Here is a 24,139-nt window from a genome sequence, read left to right as displayed (position 1 = left end):
TTCTTTTGTTGAGATGACACTTGTAGTTGGGCAGGGGGTGATAAGTCTTCTGGGCAGGTGTAAGGGGTGGTAGGTTTCCGGACAGGGGGTGATAAGTCCCAGATAGATGCAGCTGGCCTGGAGCATCAAGATGGAACTAAAGTTATGCTTTGTTTTCTCCAAAGTTAGATGATTCAGCAAGGGGCCTTTGAGACTGTTGTTCTCTTTTCTAGGCCCAAAAGACTCCTTCATGAAACCCTGGTCAAAGGGGCGGAGGGGGAGGGGGTGAAGATTCAATGAAGTTAAGGATCTTCAGATGAGTTCTCTCCCTATTATACAGATAAGTGTTCTTATAAAGGTGAGACTTAGGGGGAGAACACGGACGGAAGAGGAGGAGGCGATGTGACCACAGAGGCAGAGGGTGGAGTGTTGTGGCCACAAATCAAGGGATGCTGACAGTCACCAGAAACCGGAAGAGACAGAGAGTGGATTCTCCTCTAGAGTTCCCAGAGGGAGCGGAGCCCTGCTGTGTTTAGAACTTCTAGCCTTCAAAGTAGAAGTAAGAGAATGAAGTTCTGTTATTTTAAATCACCAAATTTGTGGTGCCTTGTTACAGTAGCCATAGGAACCTAATACAAGGCACTGCTATTATTAATAAATACAGATTTCCTTCCTCTCAGTTTTGTTGTAAACCTAAAATTGCTCTAAAAAGTAAAGCCTGAAATATATATATGTATGTATGCATGTGTTGTGCATACACATGTGTTTTTTATTTTATTTTAAACCATTGCCTTTTTTGCTTTGATACAGAGAAGTTAGAAACGTCCCTTCTCTTGACATTTTTCTAACAGCAACCTTTATTGAAACAGTGGCAGTCAAGAGTAGAAGGAAGAGTTTCTCAGGACATTGAAGTCATTCTGCTTGTAATCACCAAAAATGTGCCATGCGTACTCTGGGAAAAGAAGAGGAACCACTTTTTAAAAAGCACTTATTTACCTTTATGTGGGCTTCCCTGGTGGCTCAGACGGTAAAGCGTCCACCTACAATGCTGGAAACCCGGGTTCAATCCCTGGGTCGGGAGGATCCCCTGGAGAAGGAAATGGCAACCCACTCCAGTACTCTTGCCTGGAAAATCCCATGGACGGAGGAGCCTGGTAGGCTACAGTCCGTGGGGTCGCAAAGAATCGGACACGACTGAGCGACTTCACTTCACTGCACTTTGCCTTTATACTTGTGCATGTCACCACTGATGGTACTGGTAGCCAAGAACACCAATACACTTGGCATTATTTCCACTGGGAGACTTTCAGTCCCTACGAGCAGCCACCCCAAATCAGTAACAGATAACAAAGACGCTTGGTGACTATCACTCTTCCTGAAGCACTCTCAATGCTGATTATCTTCAACACTTCATTGACAAAAGGGAAATATTGGGTCAGTTCCTTAAAAAGTCTGTGTATCACCATTTGGCATCTCCAGGTTTGACTCACTCAGGATATTGTGTTCTTTTCATGAGCACACAATGAGCCAAGGTCCTCTCAAGGGTATAGGTGTGTGTTCAGGAAGAAAAGTATATACAAGATTTTTTGTCTTAACTCTAATCATTGAAAATTAGCTTTCTCATAAAAAAAAAAACATTTCCCTTTTTCCTAGGGGTGTAGTACAACTGGAAGATCAGAGCACATCATGAACAAAATATCAAATTGAATGTAAAAGTGGATTAAAGGTGATTTAGAACTTTGAGGAGCAGCAGGGAAGCTATGGTTACCTGCGATATTAGTAAGACTGGAGTTTGGGTGATTATGTTTACATCTCAGTTCAAATGAAGTTAATGGGCTTTCAGATTATCACTGGGGGAGGGCAGACAGAACCAGCATCTTTCATGTGATGAGGCTGAGTTCCTTGGATTGTTTTGCAAATCCTTTAGTAAGTATGTGACCTTTTACTTAAACCAATACTCCCTTTTCGCCCACATTTATTTCACTTGTTTGGTACATGCTATTGCTCTCTTCCACAAGAGTAAAGAAAGCATTGAATAGAATCGAATTTTGACTGCCCATTTTTACTTTGTTCAGGAAGATATTATATAGGCATTTCCTGCTTTTAAATACAAGCTTAATAGGATTTGCTAATTTTTTTGCACATGATGTATTAGAAAAAGAGAGGTGCCTCTGAGATTTGGGGATGAAGAAACTGGAAAATGAAGTTACCATTTACTAAGATGAGAAGGTGCAAAATAGGCTTGAAGAGATAGGTGTCAAGGATTGGCTTCTGAACATGTTAAGTTTGAGATGTCTATTATATACTTGAGGTGCTATTGATTACACTATGGCATAGATAGACTAGACCAGGCCAGAAATGAGAGCTGGTATCACAGGTGAGAGAGCTCCTCGATGAAGGACTTAGGGATGCTGGTCTAGGGGTAATGGGTTACTTTATTCTAGTACCTTTTAGTTTTTAACCCAAATGTACTTTGTGAACATCCAAGAGAAGGATTTAGAGTTTGCCAAACTTATTTAGCTTATTTATTAAAATTTATCACACATTTTAGGGAGCTTCCAGTCACACTATTATTCTGTAGAATGCCCTTTGCAGAATACTTTTGAAGACAGCAAATATTAGTTTTATTATAGAACTATCTCTATCTTGCAGCAAGATGGCATGCAAAGCAGTAAGAGTTTGGAATGGATGTCCTTTAGTGCAAGATGGTTTCAGGATGACTCAAGTGCACTACATTTATTGTGCACTTAATTTCTATTATTATTACATCAGTTCCACCTCAGATCATCAGGCATTAAATCCTGGAGGCTGGGGACCCCTACTATAATCAGTACCTGATTACTTTTGTGCTTCTTTGCATTCTCCCTTGTGAATCGCTAGAACCCCATTCTTACTTGGAAAGCAGATTCTTTGGGGCTTGTTTATATGAATTGATCACCTTACCTAGATCTTGATCAGCTTACCCCTTGTGTGAACTAATAAAGTTTGGTTTCTAAACCTTTAGGGCAAAGGGCTCAACCTCACAGAGTCCAGGCTGAAATAGCTCAACTTGCCTTTATCCTTTGCTTTTCTTCAACTCTGTGGGTCCTATAGATTCAGACCACCACCTCTCATACTCCTCTTGATGAATGCCTAGAGCCTCTTGTCCTATGCCCATCACAGTTCTCTCCACTGATGATCCTGTGTCTTCCTGTAACGTAAAGCACACACAGACCAATAACCGAATCTACGTCTCCTGCTTCCACCTTTCTCCTGAATCCTAGGATGACATTTTGGCATTGGCAGGTGAGTTTTTTACCACTAACACCACCTGGCAGTGCCTAGGATGGTATTTCTGACTTCTATTAGCATCTCTATGGTGGTATCCTAGAAGCATCTCCAACTCAGTGTTTCTCCAGCTGAGATCAGACTTCCCCTCATCTAAAACCTGGTAGACCACAAAAGGGAGTTTCTAGTGACACTTCTTATGATTTGAGTTTTTTCCTTTAATTTGCTTGTTTGCTTCCTGAGAGCTCACCCATTCCCAAGGCACCTGAAAAATTCAGAAGGTGAGACCAGAAGACTGTTTGACCACCACCCTCTAAAGCATTCTTCTGGGACTTCTGGTGGTCCAGTGGTTAAGACTCCACTGTTTCAATGCAGGGGGTACTGGTTCTATCCTTGGTCAGGGAACTAAGATCCCACAAGCTGTGTGTTGTAATCAGAAAAAAAAAATGCATTCCTCCTCGCCAGTCCCTTGCCAGTGTCTCAACCAGATTGTACATTTTGACTCCCTCCTCAGGGTGAGCTCCTTCTTTTTAAAGGGCAACACCCAGCAAATAAATCACTTATAAATCTTAGCGTGAAGCCAGTTTCTCCATGGAGTCATTGTCTGTCTGAAGAGGCTCATCAAACTCACATAACCCATGACATTAGCACCCTATGGCCCAGGAAGCTCATAAAACTCCCATGGCCCATGATATCAGTGCCCTATGTCTCGCCTACCCCACCGCCACCTTCACTGTGCCCCTGAGTAGGTGGGAGCTCAGGGTCCAAGTCCTCTCTTTGCTCCAAGAGTATACAATTCTGATTATCCTAACACAGGTTATATTGTAATTATCAGAAACAGAAGGAAACCAATATTTACTGATCCAAATTTTGTAGCAGATGATTTACATTCATGATATTATTTAATCTTCACATCCACCCTTTGAGAAGGGGATAATTATCTGTATCTTACACCTAGGAAATAACTCAGAGAAGTGACGTGTCTATCGCAAGATCTCATGGCTAACAAGGGCCTCCCCGTCTCCTGCCCCCATCTACTATGAGCTCCTCCTTGGCAGTGGCCATCTGTAATCCATCTCAGTGTCTCCACTGCATCCGTCACACTCTAGTAGGGGCTCAGAGAATATTTTTCCAAAAGAAGGAGGGAAGGAGAAAGAGAAAGGAAAAGGAAAGGCCCTAGATTTCACCTTACACTTCGTAAGCGTTTAATAAACGTTTATGAATGAATACCAAGGTTTGAGAGAAGCCCTCCAAGCTTTCCCCTGAGGCAGTCGAGTCATCTGATTGGCAGGACTCAATTTATCAGCCTCCCCCAGGCAAGCTTGTGAAACAGAGCAAGAATGATGAGGCTGGAGCTAATGTAATTTCAGATGAATCCATTAGAGTCCCTGTACTGCTAGAAACTGGGACGTAGAATTAAAGAGCCCCTTATAATTTATACTCAAACACAAATGGGATGTGGAAAGTGGAACCTTTGCTTTATATTCTGATGCCTTTTCCTACGGCCCTGGAAGCAGTTATCAAATGAAGAGAGTTTCAATAAGGGTAGAACGCTGAGTTGATTTAGGAATGATCCTACCCCAGCCTGAGAGCTAGATGAGCTGACTTACTGAGCTGTCTTCCGTCTTCAATTTTATGACTCTATTATTTGGGTAACAGGAGGCAGGAGAGAGGAGAAAGCCAGACTGGGGGAGCGCCTGTCTGATGACAAGCTGTCAGGTCCGAGGGAGCAGAGAGAGAGGCTGAAATAGTGGAGTCTGTTTCATCGTGGCCCTGCACCTTGTCCCTGAGATGATGCAATAAACAAACTGCTGGTTACGAATGTGTCAATGTTTCCATAGCCTCTGTACGAAAGAGGGGTCAGCTGAAAAAGTATGAACTCTGTGTCCATAGAGTTCGGCTTGTTTATCATTTACAAAAAGATAAAGAGGATAGTCCAGGGGTTTCTTCTTGGAGAAGAAATGGAGAGAGAGTGAGAGGGCATTTATCTCATCTCTAGGAAGAAATCAGGGAGAACAAAAAGTTAAAGATTGCCAGCCAATTCTCCATCTCTCCAAACCTCAGGGGTTTTAGGACCACAGGGTTTTAGAGCCAGAAGAGATCTTCCAGGCAGCTGATTATTCTGGGGAGGGGGGAGCTGGGGGCTACCAGATGGAAGCTGGCATCGGTGAAATGTCACAGGTCACACTCAGGCCACCTAGGGCTGGCCTGGTCCTGCCCTGCCCCTCAGGCAAGAAAGCCTGTCTGTTAGGCAGTTCTCAGTTCGTCCTATCCTGTCTCAGTTCTACCCACATCTCAGGTTCAGTGCCCTCCACAAAAGAAGCATAGCGATGCCTACTCTTTACAGACTTGTTTTAACTTACCCAATGAGATAATACATGTGGAATGAAAATGTTTTGCAAACTTTAAAAATCAAATGAGATAGCAGATGTCAGATGAGAATGTTTTGCAAATGGTAACCCCTGGATGGTACTATTAATCTCAGTGGAAATATAATCATCATTAATAGTGTTGACATTAAAAAGTATCTACCCCATTATACAGCATCAGTGTAAATAATAGTGATAGATTACCAGTCTTTGTACATGACTTTTCAATTGACATCCTTTTTAACCTTCTAATAACAATTCCTCTAACTTTTTTATAAGTTCTTTCATCTCATTAGACAAAGTAATATATGCTCATTATAGACTATTTTAAAATACCAAAAGACTTAAAGAAAAAAATGTTACCCATAGTCCCCAAACCCAAGGATAGTCACCATTAATCTTTTGATATATTTTCTTCCAGTTTTTCACCCTGCATATTTTAGTTATCATCATATTGATTTGAATATTTCTTCCCCCCTTTTTTCATTTAACATTATAAGTTAGATATTTTTCCATGTTACTAAAAAGCATTTACATGTTTTGATGGTTGTATAATATTTTATCCTCTGAATATAAAATAGTCTATTTAATCATTCCTTATGAACTATTAGATTTCCTTTGGAAAAATATTATACAGAATGCCACAATTAACTATATGAATAAATCTTTTATGGATCTTAATCTATAGAAAGTATCTTAGGATAGTTTAGTAGAAATAGAAATCTTGACAAGAGGAATCTTTAAAGTTTTAATACATTTGTTGAATTACTTTCAAGAAAATTTTATCAATTTACCTCTGCCCATCAGGGATACAGTAATAAATTACCACAAGTTGGGTGGCTTAAAATAGCAGAAATTTAGTCTCTCACAGTTCTGGGAGCCAGAGTTGGAAATCAAGGTTTGGGCAACACCATCTTTCCTCTGGAGGTTCCAAGGAAGCACATTGCTTTGCCTCTCCTAGTTTCTGGTGGGTGCCAGCAATTCTTGGTGTTCCTTGGTTTATGGCAGCATAATTTCAATCTCAGCCTCCATCATCACATGGCCTTCCTCCCTGTGTATCTCTGTGTCTCCAAATCTCTCTTTCCTGGTCAGGACACCAGTCTTTGGATGTAGGACCACTTTAATTCAGTGCAACCTCCTCTTAACATGATTGCATCTACAAAGACCCTGATCCCATTCACAGGTTCTTGGCTATCAGGACCTCAACATGTCTTTTGATTTTAGGAGGATTTTTGTTTGCTTGTATTTTTTTTTACTGCATTGGGTCTTCCTTGCTGTCCCTGGGCAGGGGCTTCTCTCTGTTCGGGCTTCTCTTCGCAGCAGCTTCTCTTGGAGCACGGGCTCTAGGGCGCCTGGGCTTCTAAGTAGTTGTAGCACATGGGCTCAGTAGTTGTAGAACACAGGTTTAGTTGCATCTGGAATCTTCCTGGACCAGGGATTGAACTTGTTTCCTCTATGTTGGCAGGGAGATTCCCAATTACTAGACACCAGGGAAGTTCTTAGTGTATCTTTTGAGAGGACACAATTCAATCTACAGCAAGTGTATATGAGAGTTCCCCATTTCCTTCTGTGGTCCCCAGCAATATCACTTCACATTTTAATTGTGTCATGTACAGCCTCAAAGAGCCAACTCATTGGAAAAGACCCTGATGCTGAGAAAGATTGAAGGCAGGAGAAGGGGCCAACAGAGGCTGAGATGGTTGGATGGCATCATCGACTCAGTGAACATGAGTTTGAGCAAACTCTGGGAGATGGTGAAAGACAGGGAAGACTAGCGTGCTGCAGTCCATGGGGTCACAAAGAGTTGGACATGACTTAGCAACTGAATAATAGAACAGCCCCAGAGCAGAAAAAGATTTCCATAAAGATCTTCACTAGTGTTGAGCATGGTAGAGTGATTACTTTTCAGGGTTTTTTTAGGCTCTTCTTTTTTACATAACCAAGCTTGATATTTATTTATGTAAATTTTGGGAGCTGCACAGATCTGCTTTGGATGTCAAGTTTAGCCGTCTTTGCTGTGGGCCCAGGCCTCCCCCGCAGAATCTCAGGAAGGGAGCTTTTGTCAGGAACTGTCCTGAAGAGGGGGAAGCCTATGAGCTTGGGATTAGACAAATCTGGGTTCAGATCCTAGCTCTGACACTTAGCCCTGCATCACCTTGAATGTGTACTTTATCTCTCTACTTTCTCTTCTGTTAAATAAAGATAGAAGACATGGAAGGGTCAAGCACTTAGCCCAGTACATGGTAACTACTCAGTAGGTTTTATCTATGGTTATTCATGTTGATTATGGTTGTTGTCGTTGATACTATTATCATCACCCTGCTGTTGATCCTTCTTAGTTTTTATGTAATAGTGTTCTGGGTGTCTGTCTGGGCACTATTCCTGGAGCTCAAGAATTTTTGGTCTGACTCTCTGCTACCCAATCGTTTATTGTCTGGATTCCTAAAATATTCCTTGCTTGCCTGGATCCTACTCCAATGTCCTTAATTCCCTTGTAGGTCCTTGCTTTCCACCACCAGATCATCCTGTTGTGTCAGAGGACAGCTTCTAGTCCAGAAAGTTTGATTTCCCTCTGGTGCCCCATCATATTTCAGCCCTTTAGACCTGACCTGACATCCAAAACTTGCTCTGTATATGAGTCCTCTTGCCCAGTCTAACCTCAGATATGGCATGGCATCTCCCTTTAGCCAGCCTTCTCTTCCATCTGTATGGTATATTGTGACTTTTCAACATGTGATGACCTTATCTGGACCACAGGCCCAACTCCTTTCTCTGAGCCCATCCAATCTCTTCTGTTCAAAGTCCTGGTTTCAAGAATTAATCTTATTAGAATTATCCACATTCTCCACTTCAAAAGGATTCTTCATTGCCCTATACAATGATCCTTAGAATAAAAACCATATGACATTTCCCCCAAATTTATTAGTTTTCTGTTCCTCAAGTATTTTATATTTAACAGGATCAATCATGGGGAATGGAATGGGAAGAAAGGGGACAGTCGATGCTAAAGTGGTCTGGGGCCACACAATAATGCACACATCTCCCACTTCTAATCGGGTGGCAAATTACTTATCCCACTTAATAAGGTAAGGGAATTGTAAAACCCATCTATACCTATTTTATCTTGTCTATTTATGTTACTTTGGGGCACCTGCTTACAGTAACCACAGTCAAATCCGTTAAAGATGACTTTTATCTCTTAATGTCAGAGCCATCTGCTTGATCTCCCTTAGTGGATTTTCACGGTGTCATTAACAGTTAATCCATGCCCTTCAAGATAGAACAATGGGTCCTCCATGACCTAGAATTGCGTAGTAAAATACCACACTTTAAATGATGTTGCATACAAGCAAGACTTAGTCCTATGAGTCAGAAATTGCCTCTTTGCCCTATGGCAATAGGAAAGAAGTTCTGAATATTACACAACATCTTCAAGCTGGCAGACACAAGTGCTTCTTTGTCTTCTCTGGTGTCTCATAGGAATCAAATCTCTTAATTCAAGAAAACAGAGAGGGATTTCCCTGGTGGTCAGTAGTTAAGATTTCATGCTTCTAATTCAAGGGGCTCAGGTTCAATCCCTGGTCAGGAGCTAAGATCCTGCATGCTGTGCAGTGCAGTCAAAAAAAAAAAAAAAAGAGTGTCAGTAAATGGTAAAAATGCCAACACTTTGGTTCTGATCAAGGCAAATATCTAGAGGCAAGAGAAAAGATCTACACAGGGTCTGATCCAGTTTCTCTAGTTGTACTGCTCATTTCCATGATTTGCAACTCATAGCTGTCTATGTTATATTACATGCCTACATATCAACCCACTGCAGTTTTCTTGCCTAGAAATTCCATGGACAGAGGAGCCTGGTGGGCTACAGTCCATGGGATCTCAAGAATCAGACACAACTTAGTCACAAAGCAGTAACATATATTGGCCTACGTACATGTGTATGCCTACTGAAAACCTCTAGTGTGACATCCCCCTGCTCAGATTCACAAACTGCCAATGGTGCTGTTCAAGGATTTGACCTTACATTTGATCAGGTAGAGTGGTGACACAACTCTAGGAATGAGAGAACCTTTGCTCTGGGCCCTTGGAGTCACTCAGCCTTTTTAATTATGAGAGAGCCTTGGGAACTTCTTGGGGGTAGCAACCACTATCTAAGGGGCTGCATCCAACATGGTGCTGAGTTCAAGCTCAGGTTAAGAAAGCGACTCCAGGGTGGAATTCTAGAAAACTGGGAGCTTGACTCTCATCATGATTGTTGCTTAATTCTTAAAGAATAGCACCTCATGGGAAATCAGATGCCATGGAGTCTCACATGACTGAAAAAACCATAGGCAGATAAAGGAATGTAAGGCGGTAGAGAGTGAAGTTAGAATCTCCTTAGATCTGACTGAGGTTAAGTTAGGATTTGATCATTTAAAGAATATTTACTTTTATTGCCCTAAAGAAACTGGATTTGTGCTGAAGTACAAGCAGTCAAGAGAAGTCTTATTCACAGCACCTATCATGCTGCTTGACATAAATGAATTAATTGCTTCAATCAGGGAAGAACAGGAGAGATGGGTGATAAAGTGAAAGATACTGAGCTCTTTACTCTCTTCAAAGAATGAGGACCTTGGAGCTGAGCTCCATGGCAAAGTCCAGCTATGATTCCATTTTAAAGAAGTCCTGAGGCTAGGAATTAGGTCTCTGATTCAGGGTTGCAGCCCTTATAACAAAGGAAATTTTGTTCCCTCCCTGACGTGCTGATGGCCTCATAAGTCAGCCACCCTTCACGCCACTCTCTTGGGGCTGTCTGGACTGGACCCCAGAGACCTCACTGGCCTCTTGGCTCCATCAAACGCTGGAATGTTGCACTTCTCAACACCAGGGGACAACTTACTGTCATTTTCTAGAAAGTGGAAAAAACTATTTTTTTCATGCTCCTGGGTCTCTCAGCAAGGGTGACAAAATGAAACATGAGTTTTACTCTGCTTCTAAATAAGTAAGAGCTTATTGGCCTACAATTCATAACTAAATTTTTTTGGCCTCATATTCACCCTCCTGGGAATCAGGGCCTATTTTATTCTCCCCTTTCCTTGAAACCCATATCCTTCATTCTTGAGGATGTTCTTTATGTCAGAGAGCTATTGTCAGGGTTTGTCTTTATCTTCATATTGTTCAATAGGTATTGGGCATTGACTTATCTACCCCGTGTGAGACTTTGAAAACTGTTCAGCCTGTCCTAACATTTAGCCCCCACTCATTCATTTGGTCTTTTAGCCAACATTTCTTCAGCTCCCCCTCATGGTTCAATGGATTACAGACTCAGTGCTACAGATATACAACTGACACCCTCAAAAAGCTCAGATTTGTACACAGAGGGTGAGGATAGGAAAGTTTAAAATAAATCAGACACATTAACTACCACATATGCAATTTAATTTCAAAACCATATGAGAGCCTTAATTAAAGCCCCCAAATTCCAATATGTTCTCAAAAATACTTAATATTATGAAAATAAAGAAAATTCCCTATAGGCATTCAGAAGGAAAAAAAGAAAAGATTGCCCAAAGAGAAACAACAATCAGACTTCACCGTAACAGAAGAATGGCACCTCATTCATAGAGGGTTTTGTTTGTTTGTTTGTTTTGGTCTTGCTCAATATAATGTTTTATTTAGAATATTCAAAATAAAATTTGTGACAGGAACAGCCTATAACCCAAGAATTCTATACAGAGTCAAAAAAAAAAAAAAAAAAGATTACCAGATTTAACAGGTAAAAGCACAGGGCACTCAAATAAGATTTGAATTTCAGATAAACAATATGTTTTTAGTATAAGTATTTTGGGACACATTCATACTAAAATATATTTATTGTTTACCTGAATTTTATCTGTCAACCCCAATATAAAAAATCCTTTATGCTTCAGATATTTCAGACATTAATGAGCTAGAAGATTTAGTACACTCTATTTTTCTAAAACAATTACTTGAGATATTCACAGAATTTTAAAATTTGAATAAGAAAGTCATGATTTAAGGCGGCTACTGCTACTGCTAAGTCACTTCAGTCGTGTCCGACTCTGTGCGACACCATCCCTGGGATTCTCCAGGCAAGAACACTGGAGTGGGTTGCCATTTCCTTCTCCAATGCATAAAAGTGAAAAGTGAAAGTGAAGTCGCTCAGTCAGTCTGACTCTTCGCGACCCCATGGCCTGCAGCCTACCAGGCTCCTCCGTCCATGGGATTTTCCAGGCAAGAATACTGGAGTGGGGTGCCATTGCCTTCTCCGAAGGGGGCTAAGGACTATACATAAAATAGACAACTGATGAGATCATACTGGATAGCACAGGGAACTTTACTTAATGCACTGTGATGGTATGAATGGGAAGGAAGTCCAAAGGAGAGGGGATATATGTATATATTTGGCCGATTCATTTTGCTGTACAGTAGAAACAACATTGTAAAGCAACTATTTTTCTATAAAAATTAATTTAAAAAATAATAAGGGGACTAAGGACTAGCAGTGAACACCAGTTATTAAAAATTTAAAAATTGGGTATAAATATGGTTGAAATTCTAGGAGAAGCTACATACTGTTAAAAAGTAAAGATTTAAAACTAATACAGTACTAGTCATTTGAAGTCTATAATCTTAGCATTACCAAGAACATGGGTTGAGTCAATGGCCAGGAACAAATTCTAAGCATATTTAAGAGCACAGTTCACACAGGGTAACAAGGTTAGAAAGACGAATGGCAGCATGCCCCTTGATTTTACAGAGGGCCGCTGTTGGCATGATGTCATTCAAACATGATCTCATTTGGGTCTCACACGACCCTGGGAGAGTTGGCAGAATTAATAAGGTCAGCCTGCACGTGTTTCTCATCTATACCACTGGGAAAAGCAAGGCTGGGGGAGCTTTAACAGATCACCCCATACTTAGCCACTAGCAAGTAACAAGATCTTATCTCCAATTTCAGAGGGTGATTCCAGACCAAAATGAGGTGTTCAACTGGGTTTGTCCAACTCTCAAATCCAGTTTATAAGCCAATCCCACTCTATAAATATTTATTGATATTTTTCTGTCAATTCAGCTATTTATTGAGTTTTGTGTGCTCAATCATATTCTTTGAGGTATGTAGGAATGGTTTGAAACATGATCTTTGTTTTCTAGATTTAAAACCTACTTAGGAAACCAACATACACGGGACAGCCTTCAGGAGAGGGCTAAGTTTCCAAATCAGAATATTATGAAATAGTACTAACAGAATGCTTTTAATTTTTAAAGTCTGTATATTTTTAGTTATGCTTAGGGAAAAAAGTCTGGAATGTTGTAATACTGGGAAGCTTTATTTTCTTCTCTGTAATTTTCTGTATTTACTGTAGACATCAAGAAAAGGCATCTCATTTTGTTGAGTTCAAATTAGATATTTTACAGAAGAACAGAACTTGGAAATCTAGTCTCCAAAAGAAGTTGTAGTTCTAGACCTACATCATCTGATATTGACTGTTGAATACCTGAAATTCGCTTAGTCCAAGTTTCCATATGGCGTGGATATAAATTACACTTCATATTTTGAAGACAGTACAACCAACCAAAAATGATGTCTCAATAATTTTTATATTGATTACATGTTGAGATGACAGTATTGAATATTTTGGATATATTGAGTTAAGCAAAATACAGTATTGGGTCAAATAAGATTAATTTCACTTGTTTCTTTTACTTTTTAAAATACAGTTGCTTTAAACATTTTAAAACGAGTGGCTTGCATTTGCTGCTCAGAGTGTGTTTCCATTAGGCAGACAGTACTGCTCTAGACGGATAGAACACCTAGATACAGGCTACATGGCAATCAGATTTTCTAGGTAATGTCATCAGGGTACTACACAGCCCAGGGAATTTCTAACAGGACACGTTACCCAAAAAAAGTGTGAATTAATTTTATTTAAAATTAGGGAGAAATCTCAGTAAAAAGAATCAGTGCCTCCTGAGGGTCAGGCATCACTGAGTAGGGTACTTTGGGTTTCTGTTTTGCTTTTAAATCGTGCTCTACACAGAATATTCTTTCCCAGTAAGTTTTGAATTTTTAAAACTACAAAGCAGAATCCTATTTCTACAGTTTGTGAAACAGATTCGGCCTACAATTCACAGGGAATTCAGAGACAGGTGACAGATGGGTATTCAGGAGAAGTTGGTGGAGAAAGGCGTACACACATGAAGTCTGGAAGGTGGGTGAGTTTTGCACAAGCAGATGGGAGAACAAGGCTCTCAGATCACCCTGCTAGTGTCCCAGCAGGGGGACACACCCTGAGCGCTAACGCCTGGGGCTGAGGGCAGAAACAGGCTGCTCGCACAGGCCTCGATTTCCTCATCTGGAAAGTAAGGATAATAATGCCCACCTCAGGGCGGTTGTTCAGGATGAAATGTGAGACTCTCCATAAGGCCCTCAGCACAACAAAGCACTCAGCTGAGAGGTCACTATCACTACTATGATTATTACTAACAGAAACTATTGCGGCGCTGGTTGGAGGGAGGACCAGACTATAGTCTGGTCTTTCAAATCTTTCAAAAAGATTTGAAACCCATGCAGAGGAGTTACGGAAAATTAAGTGTGCAGGGTGGACTAGAGAGGCAAGAACTGGACTCCCAAGAGGTCAGCTGTGAGGCTGATGTGATGCAGGTGAGACATGGGGTCTTTCATTTCCTGGAGCTGATGTAACAAGTTACCATAAACTGTGTGGCTAAGAAGGTCAGTAAGGCACTGCTTCATAGTTCTGGAGGCTGAAATCAACGTGTCAGCAGGGCCAGACTCCCTCCAGAGGCTTTAGGGGAGGATGGTTCCTGGCCTCTTTCAGCCACTGGTACCTCCAGCATCCTTTAGCTTGTGGCTACATCATTTCAAACGTCAAGGCCAACACCTTCAACTCTCCCTCTGTTGTCTTCACATTATCTCCTCTTCTCTGTGCACACGTGCATGCTAAGTCACTTCAGTCATGTCCAACTCTTTGCGAGTCCATGGACTCTAGCCCACCAGGCTCCTCTGTCCATGGGATGCTCCAGGCAAGAATACTGGAGTGGGTTGCCATGCCCTCCTCCAGGGGAGCTTCCCAACCCAAGGATCAAACCCTCATCTCTTACGTCTCCTGCATTGTCAGGCGGGTTCTTTACCGACAGCGCCACCTGGGAAGCCTCTCTACTCTGTGTCGTCTCTCAGATCTCCCTCTGCCTCCCTTTCACGGGGATGCATGTCATTGCATTGAGTGCCCACCTAGATAATCCAACACCATCTCTCATCTCAAGGGCCTTGCCTGGATCACAGCCTTTGCCATTTAAGGTAGTCTTTACAGGTCTGTCTTTTAAAGTCAGCTACCTATCACGGAAGGGAGTACTCAACTATAGCTATTTGGCAAGGATGATAATGCCCACCTCAGTGTGGTTGTTGTAGGCTGAAAGGTAATACTCTCTATAAAGGGCTCAGCACAACAAAGCACTCAGTTGAGTGGTCATTATCACCACCATGATTGTTACTAACGGAAACTAAAGTTGTGCTGGGTGGCGAGAGGACTAGCCTATAGAAAGTTTTGACACCCGTGCAAAGGAGTTAAGGAAAATTGAGTGTGAGGGTGGACTAGAGAGGCAGGAACTGGACTCCAAGAAGTCAGTTTGTGAGGCTGATGTGGCTTTACTGGTACGGATTTGGCTTTAGTGGTACAGCCTAGCAGAATGTAAGCCCTGAGTGTGGGACAGAAAAGGAGAGAGAGAGACTATGAGAAACTTTTTACCGGCAAAATGGATGGGCCTGTTTATGAAAGTTGAAGTTCAGTGGACACCGTGTAAAGAGAGACATCACCAACAGTAGGAAAGACACGCGGGCTTACTTTCCAGGTGATCCAAGGTTGAGGCTCTTTTCCAGTGTGTTCTGCATCCCAGGCCCTGATGCCACTGGACTAGCATGGGACCCTGCCTGGGAGACATTAGTGAACTCCCTTGTCAGGCTTTAGACCCGGTGAGGGTCCTAGAGGGAGGCAGCCACCAGCTGCAGTGTGTCAGAACAGACTGTTTACCAAACTCCTGCAAACATCACTGAACCCAGGGGACTGCTGTAAATTAGGAGAAAACAGGTTCTTTCAAGACAGTTACTGCTCTCACCAGAAACTACTAATAGAGGGTTGCACTTCAGTACCTCCTGAGCCCAGTCAGGAGCTTGATGGGTCCTAATTATCATGTGAGGCCTATTCAGCTGTAAACATGTAAAATGAATGCACTCTAGGGAATCTGAACCTGCAAGAATGGTTGTTGTACCCCACTGCCCTGGTTTAACAAGAGATGAAGGCAGTATGGATCTGTGTTTCTCCTGTCGGGCAGGAAGACTGGAAAGGAGACTATTTCTTGATGAACTTTTCCCAATATTTATTAGACGTCAGTACAGGGTTCTGTACTGATCTAGCAAATCAACTTCTGGTATTTTCAATGAGAAAATGATCCGAATGCTCATTAAAAGTACACAATTTGACCAGAAAGGCCAGAAAACTGAGAACTAAGGTCAGCAGAGGAATTTAGACTTCCATTCTTTGCATAGATGAGTAAACATGATGACGACCCTATGCTTAATCAGAAACTTCTCTGGTGAGCATCATGGAAAAAGAACAGCGTAAGTGCAGGTTATACTTATTGCAAAAGTGGAGCTTGTCTGCTATAAACATGAGGTTAGTGATAACAGGTTGTGGTGAGGCCGTGCCTCATTCCCCTCACCCTGCCCCCACATGATCAATGTGAATTTGTTTATCTTTGCTGTTATGCCACCGTAGAAGAAAGCTGAAAATTCAGTGGACTCACCATCAAATAGCTACCAAGTCCTTTTTCTGTACAGCACCCACTGAAACATCATACAGCTTCAGAAAAACAACTCCTTTCCTTCCAGGAGTTAACAATTTAACAATCCTCAATTTTTCATTGCCTTGGCGAAACTTATTTCCATTTCATTACATTCATTTGTTACAGATGCTTACATTTGATTTCTCCAGAGACTAGGAATGAAAGACTTCAGAAAACGCTTCGACCTATATTTTCTGAATCCCTATCTTTAGCAAATCCCAGACTTCCCCCTTTATGGCCAAACACTTCATTAGTTTTGCTTTTCTCTTCTTAAGAAATGTGTAATAAATCCCAGGAATCAGGACTACTACTTGGCCAAACATTTTCATGAAATGCCCTCAGATTAGTCCACTTGCCTAGGCAAACAGCAAGTCTACCTGCCTGCCTTTAGACACCCTGGAACTGGCCTTCACTCTAAGCATATCCACCATCTACTCCCAATAAAGCTCGTCCTGACTAACAGAAACCCGGCAATGGACAGAAGTTGTTGTTCAGTTGCTCTGTCGTGTCCAACTCTTTGCGACCCCATGGGCTGCAGCACACCAAATTTCCCTGTCCTTCATCTCCTGGAGCTTGCTCAAACTCATGTCCATTGAGTCAGTGATGCCATCCAACCATCTCATCCTCTATTGTCCCCTTTGCCTCCTGCCTTTAATACTTCCCAGCATCAGGGTTTTTCCAGTGAGTCTGCGCTTCACATCAAGTGGCCAAAAATTGGAGCTTCAACTCCAGCATCAGTCCTTCCAATGAATATTCAGGACTGATTTCCTTTAGGATGGACTGGTTTGATCTCTTTGCAGTCCAGGGGACTCTCAAGAGTCTTCTCCAACACCACAATTCATAATTCTTTGGCATTCAGCCTTCTTTATGGTCCAACTCTCACATCTATACATGACTACTGGAAAAACCATAGCTTTGACTAGATAGACCTTTGTCGGCAAAGTACCGTCTGCTTTTTAATAATTCTAACCTAGATAGAACACGCTATCTAGGTTTGTCATAGCTTTTCTTCCAAGAAGCAAACATCTTTTAATTTCATGGCTGCAGTTACCATCCATAGTGATTTTGGAGAAAATTAATTCTGTCACTGTTTCCATTGCTTCCCCATCTATTTGCCATGAAGTGATGGGACCAGATACCATGATCTTCGTTTTTTGAATATTGAGTTTTAAGCCAGCTTCTTCAGTCTGCTCTTTGACCCTCATCAAGAGACTCTTTAGTTCCTCTTCACTTTCTGCCATAGGGTGGAGTCATCTGCATATCTGAGGTTATTGATATTTCTCCCTGCAATCTTGATTCCAGCTTGTCCTTCATCTAGTCCAGCATTTCGCATGATGTACTCTGAATATAAGTTTAATAAGCAGGATGACAACATACAGCCTTGATGTTCTTTCCCAATTTGGAACCAATCTGTTGTTCCATGTCTGGTTCTAACTATGCATTAGGTACAATCACTTTTCCTATGTTGCAAGTAAGAATTATGAGGCACGGAGGGATTAAGTAATTTGCCAAAGTCATACAGTTAGCAGAGTCACCCAGTCTGTTTTGAGAGGCTGGAAGCAACCATGATGACAGCAGACTTCATCTCTCCCTACCTCCACGTCCCAAAAGACAGTACAGTCCTTTGGACATAGTAGGCATTTCATAAGGTATTTGTTAAAGGATTACATTTAGAGATTTATTTTTGTTCTTTTCTTTGAAGCTAAACTGTTCTTAACAGTTTAAAATGCTAAAACTTGTCTGTCACTTCTGAGCTGAATTGTAGGGAAAGTAAATAGACAGTCCAGTCTGGCTGGACTGGGCATCTTACAGGCCTGGGTGAGCACCCAGAGAGCCCTTGAATTTGGAGACTAAGCAATCTTATCATTTTCCTAATTGTGTGAGCCAACACCTAGCAATCCTTATATATCTTTTCAGTCATATACACATGTAAATATTTGCCATGGTTAAACCCTGAGTGGCGTACTTATTAAGGGCCCTCTCCCCAGCTTACTCCGCAGCAGTGGTACAGAGTAGGAACTCGAGGAGGCGCTGAGGCTCCAAACACCTCGCAGGGCCAACCTCCTGCAGCTTTGGGTCAGGGCCGGACATCTATAACGTGAAGGAAGGTGAAACTGCATCGTGCGGGCAGCTGTGCATTCTCAGCCCACCTGGCAGAGGGGGACGATGGCTGACGAGGTTTGGTTTTTTAAAACTATATCCAGCTTTGTGGCCCCCACCTCCCTACCTGGAAACCATCCAGAAACAGTTGCTATTGGGACACCTTCTGTCACTACTACCTGCCCATTGTATGGAACAGGAATCCCGAAGCTCTCAGAAATGGGACGAGGTCTGGCCCTTACTCCGGAGTGGTTGCTACCCCTTCTCTTCACCTGATTTCCTAGTGTCAGCATTGAACTTGTCTTCTGTGGAGCATAACTATCACAGGGAAGCCTCTCTACATTCTGGTTTGCCTCAGCCTATGTGAAGAGGCTCCAAAGTCAGGAAATCCAGGTGAGTTCCAAGGAGCCGTGTACGGCATCACCGGAGGTCCTGACACCTTGAGGAGTGCAGGGGGCTGGTACTGTCTCCTCCACTCACCTTCCATCCTCTAAGTCTCACAGAACCCAGTTCTCCCGGTCCAGCTACTTCTCTACTCTTTACCTCCTGCACATTTCAAACTAACAGGTTATTTACTTCCCCCTGGGTTTAGAAAAACTATTCAAACTAACAGTCTATTTATTCCCCCCTGGGTTTAGAGAAACCCTCAAGGGCATGTTACCTTATACTTCTCTCATGATAAGTCTGTAAATATTTCTTTTTAATTTTTTATCTGTGGGATTAAGAATCAGGATAACTTTGGGAAGAAAGATAGAGAAATTGAAGGAGTCCCAAGGTGTAGTTTTGGAGTGCAGACGATGTTATTTCTTGATCCAGGTGATAATTATACAAATGAGTTCATTGTTATGATCATTTATTGAGCTGTACTTTTGTGATTTGTGTGCTTATCTCTCTGTGTTATACTTCAGCCTTTAAACATTTAAGACAGTCCAAATACTATCAAAGTGGTGAACAGTGAAAAAAAAATTCCTTTTCCCACACTGACCTCCTGCCCCCCACTTTCCCTCCTCAGGTGAATAACACTATTTAGGAAAGGGCTCTGGTAGTTAGTGCTGTTCTACATCTCCTCCTTCAGGGCACCTGGGCCTGTTGCCCTCCTGACATTTCCTGGGCCCCCTGTGGTTGGACAGGATTGTGTGGCTAGGTCTGGCCAGTGAGTTGTAAGTGGAAGTGATGTGTGTTACTTCCGGACCAGGGCATTCAGTCTCCAGTATAGGGTCCTCTGGACTTCTCCTTTCCTCCTACCGCAGTGACATGCTGTTTTTTGGTTAGTGCTCTCCTTCAGCTTTGTTCTCAGATGGATTATGACAAAAAGCCGATTCACAATGGATGCAGGCAAGAGGCATGAGCAAGGAACGTGTGTGATGTTGAAGCCACTGAGATTGGGGGAGAGTTTGGCACTGTGCTGATTCATAGTGAGACCTCCTCTGTGTGTGCATGTGTGTGTGTGTGCACACGCGCATGTGCGCCCTACATGTGTGTATCTCTGAAGGGGATGCCAAGAAAAAAAGCTGAAATAAAAATATGTGGGGAAGTATGACTATAGTTAATGGATCTGTTAAGATATTCTCAGCTCCAGGTATAGAAATCCAAAGTGAAAGTTGCCTGCTCAATAAGACTATTGCTGATAAAATAGAGGTGTGGTGATTCCAGGATTGATTTGAGCTCAGCTGCTCAACTGTGTCATCAAAATTTTCTTTTGATGATTCTTTCCCCTCTGCTTCCCTCAGTGTTTTAGCTGCCTCCTCTATTGGTGCAAGATGGATGTGACTACAGCAGATTCTGGTCTCACTTTTTCTCAATCTCTCTTAATCTCTCTCTCTCACACCCACAAATACACACAAATATCCAGATGCAAATAAGAGACGATGGAACAAAATGTTCAGATTGAAAAAGGAAATAAGCCTTCAGCATATTATGATTATTTTAGTACTTCTCTGATGGTAATTTCAAAGCTCTTTCAGTAGTTTGATATATTTATTATTGGGCTTCCCCAGTGACTCAGATGGTAAAGAATCTGCCTGCAATGCAGGAGACCTATGTTTGATCGCTGGGTCGGAAAGATCCAGGGCTAGAGCTTTTAACACAACACAAAGTGTTCTTTTGTTAGTAGACCACAAAATCAGGTAGGACCTGTGACAGCCAAGAATAAAGAAAGTGATAGAACAACATCTGATGTTTCCTGGTACCTTGATTTTGCCTGACGCTGAGCTTTGTAGTCTTGAGCAAGTTTAACTTCTCTCAAGCTCACTTTCCTTCTCCTCCCTGTAAAGGGGTTAACAACTGTACCTTTACTACAGATCTGTCATGACCCTTACATGAATTAATACATAAAAAGTGCTTAAATACTTTCTGACACATACTAAATGCCATGGAACCAGTAGCTGTTGTCACCGTCATAGGGTTTGGGGAGAGTTAAATGAGTGAGTGGGTATAAAGGCTCTACAATAACACCTGACCCGTAGTAAGCACTCAATATGTCTTTGCTACCCATACTACTACTGCTATTATAGCTTCAAGTAGGAAGATTGAAGAAGTTCACTTTAGTTCGGTCGCTCAATCGTGTCCAACTCCCTGCAACCCCATGGACTGCAGCACACCAGGCCTCCCTGTCCATCACCAACTCCCGGAGTTTACTCAAACTCATGTCCACTGAGTTGGTGATGCCATCCAACCATCTCATCCTCTGTCGTCCCCTTCTCCTCCTGCCTTCAGTCTTTCCCAGCATCAGGGTCTTTTCAAACGAATCAGTTCTTCACATCAGGTGGCCAAAGAATTGGAGCTTCAGCTTCAGCATCAGTCCTTCCAGTGAACTTCCAGGACTGATTTCCTTTAGGATGGACTGGTTGGTCTCCTTAATTTAGGCTGGTCTCCTTAACTTGAAGAAGTTAAGGAAGGTAAAACATGCAGTAATCCTTTTAAAATTAATTTATCAGTTTGAAATACCTTTATCATTTTCTTAATTACCATGACCAATAATAAAGTTTCAATGACTAGCTACAGAGTAACTGATCAATAAGAAAAGAAGCCTTCATCCTAAATATTCACTAACAAGTTTCTAAGAGACCTGAATTGTGCAAACTGTCTCTTTAAAAACCTCCTGTAAAAGAGAACTACAGCTGCTCAGGAAATATTTAATTGATGCTTATTGCCATTAGCACATTTCCTACTGATTAGATATATAAAACTGGATTTTTTCAGAGCTTCAACTTCATTAGGGTACTTTATATAATTTTATTTTTTTAAGAAAATAGATCTTGGAACAGTACCATGTAGGTTGAACATCTAGTTTGTAGCCTTGGGGTTACACAAGCATCGCTTAGTGTGAATCCCCAGTACCTGTTGTTAATGGGTTAAGGAGGCTCTGTGTCCCACAGGAAGCTGAAAGAAACAAGGACAGGAGCGTTTATTAAGTGCTGCTATGTGCGTTTGTGTCAGAGTTATTTATACATTATTTTATCCAACCCTGCTATGTTGTGTTGTCATCTCCATCTTTGCAGTTGAGGGAACTGAGACATAGAAGTTTTGTGACTTAAAATATGTGGGTGCCAGGAGCTGGACAACGGAGACCAGAGAGCGGACGAGGGCGTCCAGGGGACCACGGGACTGATGTTGTACACAGCTGCCTCTCAGGGGCTCACAACTCTCTGCTGCGCTTGAAAGCCTTGACATTTAGAAAATAGGTTTTCCATAAATCCACCCTTTATAAGGCAGTGTCTAAAAATGCACCTACAGGAACAAATGGCATTTCCCGTTTGCGGAGTGGGTATATAATAAATGCTAACTGGCATTGCTTACAGGAGTGAAATTAATAACAGCCTTGGATCTGATTAGGAAAATAAAATCAGAGCTTCTGTGTCCTGTGGCTATAGCCTGAGCAGCCCAGCCTGGGAGCCCCACACTGACTTAGGCCAGCTTCTGTCACCAAAAAAGCATTCATTAACCAAGTAAAGTAACTTCACGTAGTACATTGTCATCTAGTGGATAAATGAGTACAGTAAACCAGCAAAAGCGTTTCCTGAGTGTGTCAGCCACTGCACTAGGCACCCGTACTTCTAAGGCTAAGATTTCTTGTCTCACGGAGCAGACAGGAACTGTGGCTATTTGTTGTCCTTCCTTGTCCAACTCCTGGTACCTACACTTCTTAAGTTACATAATTTCTATGTCTCAGTTCCCTCACCTGGAAAAATGGAGATGACCACACCACAAAGCAGGGTTACATAAAATAATGTATAAATAACCATACAGTAACCCTTAATGTTACAGACACAGGTAACAACTATGAAATGGCCTCTTACAGTGGGGAAGGCGGTGACTTTTTTTCTTGCTGTTTTAGCTTTTTATTTTGAAATAATTTGAGACAAAGAAAAGTCTTGCAAAAATGGTAGATAGCCTTGACCTTGCTTGCTCTTGACCCTGCTTCCTTTAATGTTAACAAATTTCAAAGCTATCATATACTATCAAAACCAGGTAGCTGACATGAGTGCAATATTCTTTTGGTGAGGGGCTATTTTTTTTTTTTTTCTCTTTTGGCTGTCCTACATGCCATGTGGAATCTAACCCCCCAACCCCTCTATCCCTCCACCCCCCCAAATCCCCCCAGACCCCTACCTCCCCATCCCCCCACCTCCCTGCATTAAACTATTTCATAAGGTATTAATGCAGCTGTTACATACCCACCTCAACCAGTCCTCATATGGAGGAAGGGATAGGAAAGGGTGAGATGTGGGTGAACGCGTGGGGTCCAGGGGTTAAGCATGGGGACCTGGGAGTACAGGGGGAGAAGCAGATGCCCTCAGTATCAAAATCGAGGTAAAGAGACCTCCGGTACCACCCCTACATGCCCCCTACCCCCACCTCCACCTCCCACGTTGGCCTTAAAGTGAATAAAATTGTGGGCCCATTTGTATCCCAATAAAACTGGAAATATGCCTAGCCAGGCCAGTGCCAATTTTCTGTTACTGCCTCTGGGGCCAAGCTGTCTTCCAAGCGGACTACTCGAGATCTATTTCCAGTGAGCTTGCTGTGGTGCCTAGTTCCTATATAAAATTTCTGGAATCCAAAGCAGTAATTTAGGAAACACCATAAAAAGCATCCCGAGGCTTTAACCAATGAAAAGTCCTGTAATGTGACAGGTCTTCTGTACATGGGAAATGTGGGCTGCTGCCATTCTTAAAGCGGCTCCCCGCCAGTGTCCAGCGTCTCTATGCTCTGGCCAAGAAGGGTCTCTTCCCCCCTCCCTCTGCTGGGCCCCTGCCCAGCCCCCCACCATGCTCCATCCACCCTGGATGAGAGGCACATGGCAAATGCAGACATTCACTAGGGGGCCCTTGAAAGCCCTTTATTTATCATGTAGAAGTCCTCTAGCCCCTGAGGGCTGCCCATCACTGGGCAGCCGTCTCCCTTCAGGCTATTTTTCATTTCCAATTAAAAATCTCCTCACTGTGCTGAAGGTTTTCATTTCTCTATGTAAATTCTGTTTTTGCTCCGGCTTCTCTCCGAAGCCCTACCTTTTAAATGATTTGCTCCCACCACGTATAAACATGTGTTGACTTCTAACCCTCAGA

This window comes from Cervus canadensis, chromosome 28 (assembly GCF_019320065.1).
Source record: "Cervus canadensis isolate Bull #8, Minnesota chromosome 28, ASM1932006v1, whole genome shotgun sequence".
Classification (NCBI taxonomy): domain Eukaryota; kingdom Metazoa; phylum Chordata; class Mammalia; order Artiodactyla; family Cervidae; genus Cervus; species Cervus canadensis.
Note: the sequence above shows the minus strand (reverse complement) of the source record.